The 15,966-nt window shown below is 54.2% G+C and overlaps 1 protein-coding gene across 2 annotated transcripts in view; it reads left to right on the forward strand.

Annotated features, from left to right (window-relative positions):
* Positions 1 to 2,746: 2,746 nt before the first annotated feature.
* Positions 2,747 to 15,966, forward strand: part of CPNE2 (copine 2) — a 57,390-nt gene continuing 44,170 nt past the window's right edge. For both annotated transcript variants that reach the window (XM_086469603.1, XM_086469604.1), the window contains exon 1: positions 2,747 to 2,762. The gene's annotated coding sequence lies outside the window, so the exon portion shown is untranslated. The remainder of the gene's footprint in view (positions 2,763 to 15,966) is intronic.

The raw sequence follows: 15,966 nt of genomic DNA on the forward strand, positions 1-15,966 counted from the left end.
GGAGGTACAAGAGATTGGTCAGAGTTTGCAGTAATGGCCTGCTTTGGTCCAGGCCGTGAGCAGAAAATTAATTTCTTCCTGCATGTGAAACATCATTTCAATAGGATTGTGTGATGACTAAGAGAGGCTGAGTTTTATCCTGTATGAAGAAGGAAAGTACTGGGATTGGACTTTTTTATGCACTTTGTGATGGCCATTTTGTCATCTTTGATAGCATCCACAGCCAGAGCCTTTTGCTGCTACCACAGGCCCATGTGCCAGGGGAAAACCAGGCACTGTTGCTGTCAAACTGATTTTTGCTCAGCTCTATTGTGTGGTCTGATGCCACCGACTCCTCCGTTTTAATTTGTTCAGGTGTCGTGATAATTTATTTTCCTCCTTTACTGGTGTGAAACGTGGCTTCTTGCTTTATTGGGTTTTGTTCATTTTTTGTTGGGGAAAAAAATATGCTTTAACTGAATAAATGAGAATGCTGCTTTGAGAAGCACTTGGCTTTTCAAGTCAGTTTTGTTTTCTGGGTCTTGGGTGCTAACTGAGCCATGTAGGCTGCCTTGGGTAGAGCAGCCACCGTAGAGAGATCTCTTGGGTTTGGATCACAGCTCTGGATTAGTTTGTTTTCCCTTGCAATGAAATGCACTGTTTAAAAATAAGCAAGGCCTGAGTTTTCCTCCCTGCAGTTGTCCTGACTCCTGAAGTTAGGAAGTGTACATCCATACTGTGGGTTTTGCAGTAACATGACAAGGCACGCTACAGATACTGCTGCAGCGCTTCTCTTGGCTTGAGAGGGTAGAGTGCCTCTGAAATCTCTAACGTTTCTCAGGTTCTTCCCCAAATTCAGGATTAGTTCCCAAACACACATCTGTCTGCCCTGAGAGAGCGGCCATCCCAGCGCGAGCCAGGGAAGAGAGACTGGCAGGATCTCATAGCATCTCTTCCAGAACACCAGGTGTCAGCAAAACCCCAAAAATGGGAGGTGGTTGTATGGAGTCGGGCGATTATGGCTAAAACCGGGCTCTGTGCTGTATTTTGATTTGCATGGGTTGCGTTTTAAAAAAACCCAGAGATTTGGATTGAGTTGTACATGAAACACAACAATGTAATCGGTCTCTAGTTTGTTTGTTACAGTGAATGACAGGGACTTTTGGGTTGCCCTTTGCCATCGTGCTTCCCATTTTCATTGTAGTGTCCACGTCCATACTCTGGCTTGTAGTCATGCCTGAAAGTTTCCAAGGGGAATCTGGAGGCTTTGTCCAATTTTGAGGAGTTAAACGAATCTTCTGGTATGCAGGAAGATGTGAGCCTGTTGCGGATTGTGTGTGATGGCTGAATACCAAGCTGATTCCCAAACAGCTAATTAACGTGGGCCGTTTTTAGAGCAGTTACTATTAGGTTTCAGATTTATCGTGGTCCAAAAATGGCAATGTATCAGGACGCTCCACACACTGCTATTGTTTCAGGCTGCCTGCAGTCTCCGGAAGACAATTTCTGAGCTAGCTGGTACTGGTTTCATACACAGAAGGGATTTTTTTTTCCCCTGAGACTAGATCTTTAGAAAGAAATACACTGCTGTAAATAAACACTCTGCTGGAGGGTGGTGAGGAGCCTGGATTTTGTGCTAGGGAGCAGCCGGAGCCAGGCTGGGCTGGGCTTTTGCACACGATGGCTGCTGTTTTGTAGAGCTGGAAATGCAGCTTCTGCTTCCCCTCTGCTAAAACCAGTTCGAGGTAGCACTGAACCTGCTGTGACTTGGAGGCGTCATGCTGGGCAGGAGAGAAAACACAGGAAAAACCCATTTTGGAGAAAATAGGCACGTTGGCTTTCATGAGGTGCTCACTGCCTCTCCCTATTTCCCCCAAAGCGACATTTTAAGCCACGTGTGTGGATGTAGAAGGGCAAGTCTGGCAGAGACCCCACTTCTCCCACTGAATTCCTCACTCAGGCACAACTTTGTCCCTTCCTGTGATGGTTTACGCAGTAAGAAGGCTTTTGCTCTGAAAAGCAAGGCTCAGCTTTTAGGTGGATGTTGCCTGTCGTGCTGCCTGTGCTGAGCAGGAGCATTCATGGCCTGTGGGCCTGACCTGGGGTGCTGGGAAGGGAGTGGGGCTGGGGCTGGCAGAGGCGGGGGACCTCACCGGCGCTGAAAACCGACTGGAAACTCTTGTGCCTTTAACAGCTGAGCCCCAGCAGAGGGGAGCGCTGGCGAGGGGAGTACGGGACTTGCTTATTTTCGTCTTTAAAAGCGTGAAGGGAGCCCATAGTCAAGGGCTCCGCATGACGGTTGATTGAAGCGGGAGCCTCGGACGGAGGCTGCCAGCCTCGTTACCCCATCCCCAGCTCAGAAATACCTCTACAAACACCCCTGGCCCTGCCGACGTGCCCGCCAAGCGCCAGATGAGGCTGCCGAGGCGCGCAGGGTGCCCGCTGGGGTGCCAGGCTAGCGGGGGGCGCTGGCCGGCTCCCGGCTCGTGCTCCCCTCCGCGCTCCCCTCCGCCCCCAGGCCGCGCCGTCGGGGCCCGCCCGTTTCCCTTGTCTAACCAGATGTTTTTTTGTTCCCCATGGGGAGTGGCGGCAGGGTACAAGCTCCCACCCCCGATCCCCAACTGATATAGGCGGGGTGATGCCGGCACCGGGCCCCGCCCGCCCCCCGCCATCACCGCCCACCCCCCCCCGGCCGGGGGCGGGCGGCGGGCGCGGCCGGGGGGAGGCGCCGAGCCCGCGGCCCCGCGGGAGCTGCTCGGCCCGGCCCGGCCCGGCCCGCGGCGGTGAGTACCGGCGGCCCCCGGGTGCCGTGGGGCTAACGAATGGGCGCGGGATGGGTGAGGGGGCGAGGAGAGGGGCCATCTGTCTTGGCAAGGGCGGCCGAAGCCGGTCCCACGGCGGGATCGTTCACCGCGGGTCGGGTGGGCGGTGAGAGCCGTGGGGGATGGACCGGCGGTGACCTCGGATATCCCGGCGGGAGGGTTGCACCGGCCGGCCGGCATAACCTCGCTGTCAGCTCCCGGATGGGGACCCGCAGGGCGGCGTCCCCACCAGCTTGTCCCGGGTGTGCGTGGTGTCCCTTCTGCCCTCCTTCCCCCGGGACAGACCCTCCATCCCCCGGGACAGACCCTCCATCCCCCAGGACACACCTTCCAAGCCCTCGGAGAGACATTCCATCCACTGGGACAGAACTTCCAACCCCTGGATCAGACCCCCCCCCTCCCCCCCCCTTGACATCCCCCCGCCCCTGCTATTGCTTTACACTCCGCTTCCCCAGGCTGGGCCCCTCCGTTCGTACACCGTGTAAAAGTTGTCCTGCCAGTCCCCACTCTCCGTGCACCGCTCCGCTAGATGCCAACCAAATGCGCGACCCCCAAGCAAACGCCGGGGCCTGGTGGCTTCACTCCCCAAGGCTGGGGATGTTTGGTAGTTGCTGGCAGCTGCTGCAAGCGTCTCTCCTTCTCCAGCAGCGAGTCCCAGGGGGATCTGACGAGCTGAAGGCTGGGGAAGTGCGGAAGCACTTCTTTGGGAGCCGTTTGCAGCCCGATGCTGCTCTGGCTGGTGGTGATATCCTTTGTGCAGAACATTTAGGGGAGAACCGAGAGGGTTTACACTCGTGGATGGGCTGCACCTCTCCTCTGCACCCAGCAAGACTCATCATCCTCCAAGATAACAGCGAGTGAAGCATTTTGCTTGGCAGCGTGAGGGTACTCAGAGGATGGCAGGCTGGGAGGTGTTTTCCTGTCAGCTCCGCCAGCCTGAGGTCTTGATACAATAAATCTCTGGGTGAGTAACCCTAATTTAGGCAAGTGGCTGGATTAAAGCTAGCGGGGCTAGGGGACTTGGTGGGCAAACACACTATTTGGAGCTGGTCAGCGCAAGGAGGGTGGAACAGGGGATAGAGAGGTGAGTCAAGAGCTGAGCTTCAGTGGCAGAAATGTCTCTAAAGGGCTGTGTGCCTGCTGCTGACTCCCCGAAAGCCTGAGCTGCTTTGTGGGAAGGAATTGGGAGGATCCCTGTCAACCTTGAGCCCCAGGTTTGAAGCCTCCTGGAGATGCACTTGAACCTTGCTGGAGAAGCTGGAGTCAGAATCAGACCAGTGCAAGCACAGCCCAGGGGCACGCAGCTGTGATATTGCTCCCCTGTCATCAGCATCAGCCTCCTCCTGCCAGCCCAGATATTGGGGGCATTTGTGCCGGCATGTGATACCACTGTGCTTTTTTGGGGTTAGAAAATGTTTTATTACAGCCAGAAATCACATCCTGTTGAAGCCTGGTGGGGGGCAGGGAGCAGAGCGATGGGAGGAGGAAGGCTGGGAACAAAAGCTTGGGGTGTGTGGAAGGGATATGTTTTGAAGAACTGAGTTAGTGGAGGATATTTTCTGGAGTAGCCTTGGGGAAATGCTGCATTTGCTTTGGTTACAGCTGTGTGATAGCCTGGGACAAACATTTTCTGGTGATGTGCCTTTTTATTTCTCTGCTGTTGCCTCTGGATCATCCCGGCTGGGATAACATGGAGGGAAGGCACCCGATGAGGCTTCCAGGTGTTCCCAAAATTGCACCTACCTGCGGTGTAGGCAGCCCCTAACACTTGCCTGAGTAGACCAGCAGTCCTGGAGCTGCTCTCTGAGAGCCTGGCATCCCTCACACCCTGGGGATGGGGTTTGCCGGCAGCGTGGCTCTGCCGGCACCGTGGGTGTGTGCCCCGCTGTTCCCAGGACCTGCTTGGTTGGGGTTGCAGTTTGCATCTCTTGAACGGGTTTGCAGACATTGCACTGTAGCAATGTGAGGGTGGGCAGGGTCGTACGACTGCTAGTATTTGAGATGCTGCTGTGATGCTTCTCCCTCCCTGCTGTCTTTCTGAGCTTAATCTACAGAGAAATGAGATCATGTAGAGCCACATCAGTGCATCTTGCCCTGGGGACATCCACGTTCCTGGGGTCTGCACTGGTAGACAGCAAGGGACCCTGTGCCGGTTACTGGCAAGCTGGTGCAGTTTGTAAAGCCATTGCTTGTGGGGCTCGGGAGACCCCAGTGCATGGCCAGTCTGTGCTGGGGGGAGGCATGGCCCTGTGCACTGGGATTTCCAGTGCAGAACAATCCCCTTAGGGTTTGGAGCTGAGCTGTGGGTGAAGATGCTGTTTGCCCTGGGGGGGATGTGTCAGCCATGCAGCCCCCAAGGTCTTTGTCTCTGCTCGTCTTCCAGCGATCCTCCTCCCTTGCCCCAAAACAGTGGGGTTGCACCGTGCTGGAGCAGCCGCTAGCTACCCTGTGGCTTCCCAATCTGCCCAGTTGTATATGGGAATTTCATCATCTTTGTTCACCTTTTAGCAGTCTCAGTGTGGTGTGTGGAGAGCATGGGAGGAATAACTTCTCTTGCTCCCGTTATACCTGGTGGAAAGAGTTTCCCGCTGTCTTCAGTGGAAACCTCTGCACAGGGAAAACTGGACGGAGTCGCTCACACCACGATAAATCAGGGCTTGTTTTCCAGGAGCCGTTGGGGTGTTGAGAACGTAATACCCAGTTAATTGATGAAAAAAGCAACGCTTGTGGTCTCCTGTCCTGGTTCAGGGTTGCCAGCTCTCATAAGGAACTCTTTATGTGAGAGTCTTGGCTTGCATTCAGCAGCAGGGTGGGGGGAAAGGGAGAAGAAAAGGTAAATTTTCTGGCGTGGTGGAGTAGCCAGGTGTTTGAAATGGTGCTACTGGCAGGATGCAAAACCACACGACAGTGTGAAAAAAAAGAGTTGAATGCTTCCACCCTGCCCAAAATCTAACAGTTTGTCTTTTGAACCTCTATAAAATATTTGTTGAGGGCCCCAAGTCATCACTTTTGGCTGCTTTGGCTTGGTTTCCTGGCTGCTGGCTTTGTAAGATTACTTGTTTGGATCACAGCAGCAAGGGAAAACGTAATTCCTGGGAACTCAGGTGAGTTTGGAGATCATAACAATATTGTTAAAATAGCAGAAAAACAAGTGTAGTATTCAGCAAGAAAGGCTCCACTTTTTATTTGTTGCTTCTGCTAAGGTTTTGGGTTTGGGAGCTGTCAGGTTTTCTGCCTGTAGCCAGCAGGAAAAAGCTGGTGTCTAAAATAGTCACCTTCCTCCCAGCCTTGGATTTTCCGTCATCACGTGATTCCAGAAGCTGAGGATTTAGGAAGAAACATCAGCCATTGTGAGGCTGATTTTAAAAATGAGACAATCTGGGAACACAAATTTTGCTGTTAAACAGCAAGTCCAGGGCTGTGCAACTATTTAAACTGAGTTTTATATTCCCTTAAGCTGTGTCTAAAGCAGTTGGGAAGGTGTCAAGAATTTATCAGATGTAATTCTCATTATAAAATGATTTTTTGTATTGCTGGCATACAAATCCATCTCAGGGTGAAGCTTCACACGTCGAGTGGTGGCATCTCTACTGCAAAGTGGGCCGACAAAATACAGTTCTTGAGGAAATGCTCGGGTCATAGCAATGAGAGTCACCTCCATGCTGGGTGAAGGTGGCTCCAGCCCATGGGGCCATCAGCGGGGCTCTGCAGGGCTTGGTGTTGGTGCAAATGAGCATTGTACATAACTACCCATTAATTAATATTTATTTATGTTATCAGGGGAAGGGCTCTGAAGCTCTGGCTGCTATGGGGATGAAATGGTGTAGGATGGAGGGACCCATGTGCCTGCCCGCTGTTGTGGCCGCTGGCGGGGGCTTTCTGGCTGGCATGCTTGTAATTTTGGTATGCGAGTATGTTAGACAGCACATACAGATATTTCTCATTGCTGAAGTGATGATTTTTTTCTTCCCCTCTCACGTGTGATATATGGTGTTGGCTAGAAATCGGAATTCAATTAAAATTCAGAAAGCCAGCATTTTTGTTTTAAAAGCTTATAAAAGCCTTTAATAAGTTAAACAGCCAGTATACATTAAATAGACATAAAATGCAGGAGGTTCCCTCTGCACCTGTGAGGGAGCCCTGCTGGCTGCTCGTCCTGCACAGCCCAGCCACCTTCATGGGGCTGCCCTGCGCCTTTACATTTCATAGGGTCTGGTTTCAATTAAGTCAACTATTTCCTCCAAATCTGGTCCTTGAAACAGATACATCCCCCCTCATCGGGAGAGCGTACCCAGCTCTGTACAGCTGCTCTCGCATTGGGCTGGGAATGTTTTCATGCAGCAGCTGGAAGTTAAAATCTGCCCAAAATCCTGAAAGTGCCTTGTCCTTCCTCCCTGCGCCTCCTGGTTTGCTTGTTTGGCCCACTTGGAGCACATGTCCGGGATGAGCATTGCTGCTGTGGGGAAGTAAGAGATTCGTGTTTGGCATTTGCCTCTCTTGGATGGAGCCTCCCACTGGGGCTGCCCACAGCCGGGCTGCTGCCCGCAGGACCCAGCCTCCTGCTTGCCTGTGGCCAACGTGCAACGTCGTTTTCTGCTCCGGCATGGCAAAGAGAAGTGACTACCCCGGCTGTCAGCAGCATGTGAATGCAGCAGGCACAGAGCTGGCACGTAAACCTTTGCCTTGGGTCGCCTTCGTGGGGCTGTTGTGTACGGGGTTTGATGCGATTGCCAGTATTCACAGTGACATCACTATGTTTTCTGCCCTAAATCACAGATTTCTCTAAATTGAGCCCCAGAGGAAGCCTGTAGTCAAGTGAAGATATGCAGGCTTCTCAGCGTAGCTAAGCCAAACACGCGCTTGCCAGCGGGGGCTGAATGGGATTGGTCTGTGCAGCTTGTCCATCGCTGCACGTCCTTAACAGAGGCTGCTGCTGCACTCTAGGCTTGCCCTGCCTCTCGCTTGCCCTTTCTCCATTTCTGAGCAGCAAGCCCAGAGCTGCTGCTGCTCTGGAGACCACAGGCAGATTTGCGAGTAGGGCATGCAGCGGGCACAGGGTGTGCAGTGGGTGCAGGGCATGCAGCAGTGATGGGGCATGCAGCAAGCAAGGGCATGCAGTGGGCACAGGGCACGCAGCGGGCACAGGGCATGCAGTGACCACAGAGCATGCAGCAAGGCTGGGCTCTGCCTCCTGCAGAGGCACCACTGGGTACGGTTGTCTGGTAGCAGCCATCAGAGCCCGTCTGTTTTCTCTCAGGTGTAAAGGAAATACATTTTGGGGGGGGGGCTTTTTTGCCACTTTCTGGTTTTCCAAACGCTCTCCCAAAACGTGCTCAGCCTCTGTAGCTCCTCCAGCCCCTGTCAGCAATGGCGCTGCCTCCCTCTGCACGTCACCACTGGATGTGGAGGAGCGAGGAGCAAGTTTTGCTTTCGTTTGCCAGGCCGGAGCCCTTGGCTTGCCGCCGGGTGAGCATTACAGAAAGACCTTTGCTGCCGGGAGCTCGAGGGCCCTGCCCTCTCTGGAGCGCTCAGCTCTCCGTCTCTTCAGGGCTGGTGATTTCTCGCCGGTAAGTGATTTTAGATACTTTGGGGACAACGTAATGACATTTTCAGGCTTCATCCAGAGAGGGTTGGTGAATGAATCCTGTTGCCCTTTTCTCCCCGGTGCCAGGGCAGGCTCTGAGGGTGCTGGGTCGGTGCCACCAGCCAGCATCGGCAGCTGCCTGCGTGCCGGAAGCACGTAAGGGTGTTTGGCTTTACTCTTCTACCCCTGGCATACTGAGATCTCCGATTCCGGTGTCTCTGCGGCTGTGAGCCCCTCTCTGAGGATGTGGGTCCCGTCCTCTGTTCCTGGAGCAGTGATAGAGCAGTGGCTGTGTCCCTACAGTTGTGGGGGGACCGGCCTCCACCCCAGAGGGATGCTGGCACAGGTACAAGGCCACTGCGGGGGCTCTTGCTGTTCCCGATGCCCTCGTCCCAGGGGGATGGCAGCTCCCCTTAGCTACAGGGACAGAGCAGCCCCAGGTCCCTCCAGTTTCTGCTTGGCTCAGGGAAACAGCCAGGGTAGCATCACAGGGGATGTGGGGGACCCTTGGAGATGTTGGGACTGCGTGGCGGTACAGGGAGCAGGGCTGCAGTAGAAGAGGGGGGACGCAGGGCAGGGTGGGACTGTGTGGAGGAGTCTTGCTCCCACCCTGCAGGTCCTTCATCATGAGCCAGTTTCTTTGCTGGTGCCACTGTCTCCCGGAGTCCAGCAACCACTGTGCCACATGTGGGGATGGCAGAGAGACAGCTGGAGGCAGTGGATTTGTGCTTGACGTCTGTGGCAGCTTCCTCAGCTCTAGACTGGGCAGGGGAAAGTGCTTTGGAGTGGCTTTTCAGGTGATGATGTTTTCAAAATGAGATGAGCAGTGGATGGTGCTGACAAGTGCTGGGCTTTACAGGCAGCACTGGGAGGCCCCTGTGCTCATGGGTCCAGGCGAGAGGATCGTTACTTCATCCACCCAGCTTCTTCAGAGCATTTTTCCTAGCTCTGGCTGCTGACAGCCCTCTTCATGGTCCTAAATCCCACCAGGCACTGGTCATCCTTGGGTTGGACCCTCAGATGAGGGAGAGGGGCAATGGCACAGAGCAGCGAGAGGCTTTGCCCAAGGAGAAGGTCTGTAGAAAGCAGAAAATGGAATGGGCTCATCCTCTCTGGATGTGGCAGGATCGCTGCATGCCACCACCGAGTTTGGGGCTGTGGTGCCTGCAGAGCACCCAGAGCCTGTGAGGTCTTAGCAAGTGCTGAGTGTTGTTGTTGGCGATGCACGAGCAGCAGAGGAGCTCTGCCAGCGTGATGGACAGTAAATAATGATGTCTCCTAATCACCTTTCCCTTGAGGGTCTTATGTGCCGGACCTGTTAAACCGATTACACTGGTATTACGGTGTGATATATTGTGCTGTTACAGTACCTGCCAGTGTCCTGACTCCACGGGGCACTGGGGCAGCTGATGCTCCAGCACCTTCATATGCATGGAGAGGTGTCCCTGCGCATCCCGTGGCATGCCCTGGGAAATGGCAGTTAGGCAGGAGATGCTGCTGTCCCATGGCCCGGTACGTGCCCATTCTCCCTCGGCAGGTCCTGCCTGGTGGCCCCTGCCTGCCTGCTGGCTGCCAGGCCGAGCAGGCTGTCACGGCTGAGCACCCATCCAGGGCTGGCTGTCCCCAGGGCATCCAGCAGTGGCACCCATGGGTGGGGCAGGCTGCGTCATGGCTCCTTTCCTTGCATCGTGGAGCTCTGCGAGCCAGCCGGCTGCTTGGAGGGGTGTGTGGAGGCAGGGCTGCAACGTCCCCTCTACAGGGAGCAAAGGTGGCTTCACCCAGGAGCTCCCTGGGACAGGGACTACTGGGAGGTCCCCAGGAGGTTTTATGGCTGCTGTAGGTTCCCTTTCACCCATCACTCATCCCAGGCAGGGAAGCAGTGATCTTTCCCCCTGCATCCATCTGGAGAAGCTGGATGGGGCTCCCGAATCTCCGGTTCAGAGGTGCGTGTCCCAGGGCTGCAGAGAGCGATGAGCATCTCCATGGGCAGGTCCTTCTGCATGGGAAGTACTTCTCTCTTCAGAGTTATGACCAAGGATTTGTCAGTGCTTGGATGTGGCTTAGTGGGTCGTGTCCCCATTATCCATCCTGTTGCTCTCTGGAGACGGATCTCCTGCTGGGTGAAACTCTCCCTGCATGGACAGAGTGGGATCCCAGTGTCCCCACCTGTCCCATGCTGGGCCTGGGGTGCTGGGTTCAACCTGACCTAACTCCAGCTACCTAATTGCCACAAGGCTAATTGCCAGGGTTCCCTGGGAGCTAGGGGAGCAGATGCTGCAGCCTGAGACCCCGTGGGGGGTGCAGGTACCCCCTGCAGATGCCAGTCTCTCTCCAGGGACTGCCGAGGGAATTGGGGCTTTTTCTGCCTCATTTTTTGGCTGGGATCTGTGTTGCCCATCCCACTCCCTGCCCAGTCCTGCTGCAAATCCTGGCACTCTCCCTTCTCTTCTCTTTCACCACCTTGGCCCCATCCGTCTTGGGTGCTACAGGAAGGGCTGGGGCTTTTTCTTGGCTGGTGGTGGCTGCTCTGTGGTGTCGGTGACAGGGGGACTTTCCTCATCCTCCATCCATGACACACCCCAGGAGGTCTCTGTGTGGTTTGGGAAGATCTTCCCAGGGTGGGACCTGCTCTTTAATGGATATCTAAGCATCAAGGGCATGGGACAGGTATAGACTGCCCTTTGCTGAGTGGTAACCTCCGGGTGGGGTACATGGGAGGATGGGTATGCCTGGGTCAGGCGAGGATGCACTTTCTTGGCCAGCCCTGATCTTGCTAAGAGGTGTGATTTGCCCCGCCCTCCCCCAAGGGACCCCAAGGAATTGGTGGTGCATCTGGCTGTGCAAGGTCTGGGTGGGTGTGCTGAGCTGGGGGTCTGGGTGGCAACTGCCCTGTGCTTCTTGCTTTCACCATGTGACTTTAGAAAGGGTTTTGGGCACTCTGGGTCAAGCTTCGTGTTATTCCCAGCTAGACTGCCCCAGCTCCTTGCATAGCCCTACCTGCCAAAGCTGACTCTTCAAATTCAAATTGACTTAGAGCTATCCAACCACAGAAAAGGCCTTTGGCCCCTGGCCCAGACCGTTAAAGCTGCCTTTCACTCTCTCCCCCGTGATAAATTCATTTAGCTGTCGCCAAATGGCATAGTACCACCTTAAAGCAAAGCAGAGGTTGCGGTGAGACGGAGGATGATGGGACATTTAAACCCACTGAAGACCTCTTTCCACCAAAGACCTCTTTCCCTTGAAAGTGCCTGAATGCAAGAAATGCTGCCGGGATGGACTTGTGTTCAGTACCTTCATCTGGGACTCCGGCTCATTTTCCTTTTCTGCCTCAGTTTCTCTCTTGAGCTTTTGTCCCTCTTCCCTTCATGAGCTGCAGGACTCAGGAAAACTCCTTTGCCTGGCCTGGCACGCTGGCTGGGAGGTTGCGGTCTCCAACGCAAGTGGGTACGGCAGCCCTCTTTGTGTAGCATCATCTCTGGCTGGCTGGGAAGTGGGGATGCAACCTTGCTGGAGGGGCTGAAACGTGAAGCCACTTTGGGGGGCCAGCTCTGGTACTGCGGGGTTTGCCTTGGGGCTTTGCTGTGATTTGTGACTCCCAGGTCACTCTGAGCAACTTTGCATGACTCTGCTGGTCATCGCCCACAGGAGAAGCTTGCTGGGTGCTGCCCGCGTACCGGTTGGCACAGCCACTTGAGATTTTGGCAAGGAGGGTGCTGCCTACACCGGCACCAAAATGTGCCAAGACCTGGTGGACGAGGGCTTTTCTGGGGATAGCAGAAGTCTCAGGAGCTGGATGTTGTGGGTGACTATTGCCTGGGCACAAAATGAAGGAGCAGCCACTGTCTCACTGAGGTGGCCACCAGCCATTGTCATGCCTTGCTTGGGATGGGATTTAGCAGCACCAGCATGAGCAAACTAGCTGTCAGCATGAGCGGCATTACCCGTGGAAGCATCATTAGGCACCGTTTCCATCAGGAAGAGTTCATTGGGGAAATCAGTTAATTATGTTGTCCTGAAACCCTTCTCCCACTGTATGAGGCCCCCAAAACATCCCAGTACAGTCCCCTTGGCTCCTTCCATTGGCAGGGCCGTGGGACTCGCTCACAGCCTGGAAAGGAGAGCCCAGCCTGGGCATCCCCCTCTGCCAGGTTTACCCCAAATCTCTGGGAATTTGGGAGCATTTGAACTCATCCCCAGCCATGCCACACGTGCTGGGATGCTCGGAGGCAGTTTTCATCCTTTTTCTGCCTCGCAGGAGAGAGAAGGATCCTCTGATGGTAGTGGGTACCCAAGGTACATCCTTGCAGGGAGTTTTCCTTTCTGCCTTGCCCAGCCTGCTCACCCACAGCAGAGGCATTTGCCGAGGAGGCGACCGGCAGCAGCATGATGCTGTATACATGACTAATTGCACGTGCATTCAGAAGGTAACAAGGCTGTTATTAAGACCAGGTGCAGGCTGGTGAATCCACCGTGTTGCCTAGGCGAGACTGAAAGGCAAACATTTCTACTTTGAAAAATAATTCTGGAGATGACTATATTTGTTGACAGGAGGGAGCAAAGCGGCCGCTGTGGGTTTTGATGGCGTTGGGTAGCTGCATCAGGCAGCTGTCATGGTGCATCCCAGCTTTTCCTGGTGTCTCTATGTGTGCTGCCTTTCAGCTTTGCTGCTGCTCTGGGCAGCTGGTTTCTGTGTCCTCCTGCTCTTCTTCTTTGCTTCAATCTTCTGACAGTCCATTTTCACCTGCTCTTCATCCTCCCTCGGGTACTGCTGCTCTCTTGCTGTGTCTCCGCTGCCTGTAAGCTCAGATATGTGCTTTATAGGAACCCAAATTTACCTGTTTGATACTCATTTCTCTCACTTTCCCCTTCCAGAAAATAAATTTGCTTCTGCAATTGCAGTAGGCTGTAGTGGGGCAGACTGAGAGAGGGTGAACTGAGTCTTGGGTGACTTTTGTGGTTTATTAGAGAAATTGTCATCCCAAAGAAGGGGCGGGACATTCCTGGGAGGGACCCAGAGCGACTTTGCATGGTATCACTGATGGATATCGGTACTTCTGGGGCCATTTCAAATATGCCTCACATTCCCTATGAAAATAAATCTGATTTCTTTAAGGAGGGGAGATTGCTGAAGTTTGACAGCATTATTAATGTTAAAAAAAAGCCCCCAAAGTGTTTAATTTAAAGTATGGCTTTATTTTTTTCCCTCTGTGTTTTCTCCTGTTAATGCTTAAAATGGGGCCTTAGCATGGCCCGAACGAGGGCTTCTTGTGGGGCTTCTCTGTAGCAGAGGGAAGGGGAACCTCCCAGGGCAGAAGGTAGCTTGCAAAACAGATAATGCCTTCTCCTCCTACTTTTTCAGATGAGAGGAAGAAAAGATCCCAGGGCTTCCAGCTGGCCCTTTTGCACATACTTCGGGGATCTGCTGTAGGGACTCGGGGACCATGGGGTGAGGAGGAGGAGAACGTCTGTTTGCGTTGCTCTGGGGCTCCCAGATGTTTATCTCAGATATTCTGGGTGGCCCCAGGTCTTGTGTGTGCCTCCAGCCAGCAAAACCCCGCACTGCGGGATGTTGTGGGCATGGAGCAGCTTGGAGGTGACCAAGTCATGGAGGAAAACGCACTTTAAGGTTATGAAGCATGAAGATGTATCTGGCTAAGAAGGTCCTGGAAGCTGGAGCAAAGAAAGGATTTGGGAACAATGTCCCTTCATCCTGCTTTTGCTCTTGTGACACCTCTTCAGGCTCTGCTGTGGCTGATGGCAGACAGGACTGTGGGGCAATCAGACCTTCACGCTTGTCCCTGAGACCTCTTATTGGTAGCCTGGCCGTGTTTTGGCAGGAGACCACGTGCCCGCATGATTGGCACAAAGCTGGCAGCTGGGATTGTATGTTGGGAGAATATTTGGCTGCAGATGCTGAGTGAGTTACAGGACTTCATTCAGGGCAGCAAATGTGGTGAGAGGAGAACAATAAAAGGAGAAGAGACTGGAATACAGATGATGGCAAGCCAGCTCTTTTGGTACCAGCTCAAATCCCCCCTCTGAATTCAAAGCATTTGCTGGGGGCTTAAAACGCCGCTGGCTCGCTGAAGCCTGGTGGTGCCTCAGAGGTGAAGCCTCTGAGCCAGGGGGACCCATGGCTGCTGTCAAGGCCACAGGGGCCAAACCCCTGCCTGGCCTCAAGGAAGGTGCTGGATCGGTGCTGGTGCAGCAAGAGGAGAGGTGGCTGCGACTCTTCGGCAGGGAGGAGGTGGCTGCTGGGGCTGTTTCCCAGGGCAGGATAGTGCACGTGATTGAGCGATGGTGGCATCTACAGATGTGGCTGTGCCCTGGTGGCATCACCACCTTCTGTCCCTGCCATCTCTCTGAGCGCTGGGGAGCCAACCTGGCTGGGAAAATGACTTTTTAATTTAAACGAATTACTTTTTGGCTGAATTAGGATGGTTATGCTCCTCAGGGTTTTATACAGGGACTGGAGCTGGAGGGAAGGAGTAGCCCAAGCCATGATTCGGGACAGCTGTCCATCTCTTTGGCATCTCCATCCCTGGTGGGCTGGCTGGACCAGCAGCTCCTGGGTGGAGAAATCATCTTTACTGGGATGATGGAGGAAGGGGTGGTGGCATCTTCCTACTGCCTTCTGCCTTCTTGGGGAGGGGGCAACTGCAGGATTTTGTACTTGGGACCCATGAGATGGCATCAAGCTCTCCAAGTTGGCACCTGGGGGAGAAGCGAGTATCCCAGTCCCTGATTTCAGGTGCCTGGGTGGGGAGTGTGTCTGTGCAGGGGACATGAGTCCCACCAGATCTCTGCCCTCAGCTGGCCCTGTCTGGCGGTGGTCACCTCTCTTCTTCCCTGTGCCTGTTTTGACCGTGCGCTCCCTGGAGAGCATGGCAGGCTGAGCACAGGGGCTGGAGCTTGGGCGATGCACAGCATGCCGAGAGGATGTTTTGGCGCCTGCCAGCTCTGGGAAAAAGCTTTTTCCACTGAGTCATTTGCTGCCTCTGCTTTTTGTGATACGGTGCCGAGATCTGGGGGAAGGGGAGATGGAAAAACCAAGCCCAGATCTCCCTGCTCTGGCAGGACCAGGTCCACGCCAGCACAGCTGCCCCATGTTTGCTTTTCGGAGGGAGCGGCAGGCAGACAGACAGCGGCATAAATAGAACAGGCCCGGCTATTTTAAGACATTGATTACATGATCTGTGCATTAAAGAAAAAGAAATTTGTTTTAGCTGCAACTGGCAACATGGGCTTGAGAGAAGCAAAAGCAGCTCTGGCAAGGTCAGGTGTTTCAGAGTCATCACCCCAGCAGCTGCAGGGGCTTCACAGTGGATGAGCCATGAGGAGTTTTGCTCCTGCGTATGTTTGTCCTCAAAGTCACGGTAGATGGATGGTGGCCCACATGTGCCACCATTTTGGTGTTGTGCTGCTGTGGACGGCGAGTGATGGTGTGAGACAGGCTTGGTCTAGATGAGGGGAAGCTGCGCTTGGGGAAGGGACGTGGGTGCTGTTTTGGTGATGTGCTCATGTGCGTGCAGCCAAGCATAGGGATTTTCTTCTTCTGGAGATGTTTTTGGGTTCCTGTGG

This window comes from Leptosomus discolor, chromosome 8 (genome assembly GCF_034619465.1).
Source record: "Leptosomus discolor isolate bLepDis1 chromosome 8, bLepDis1.hap2, whole genome shotgun sequence".
Lineage (NCBI taxonomy): Eukaryota > Metazoa > Chordata > Aves > Leptosomiformes > Leptosomidae > Leptosomus > Leptosomus discolor.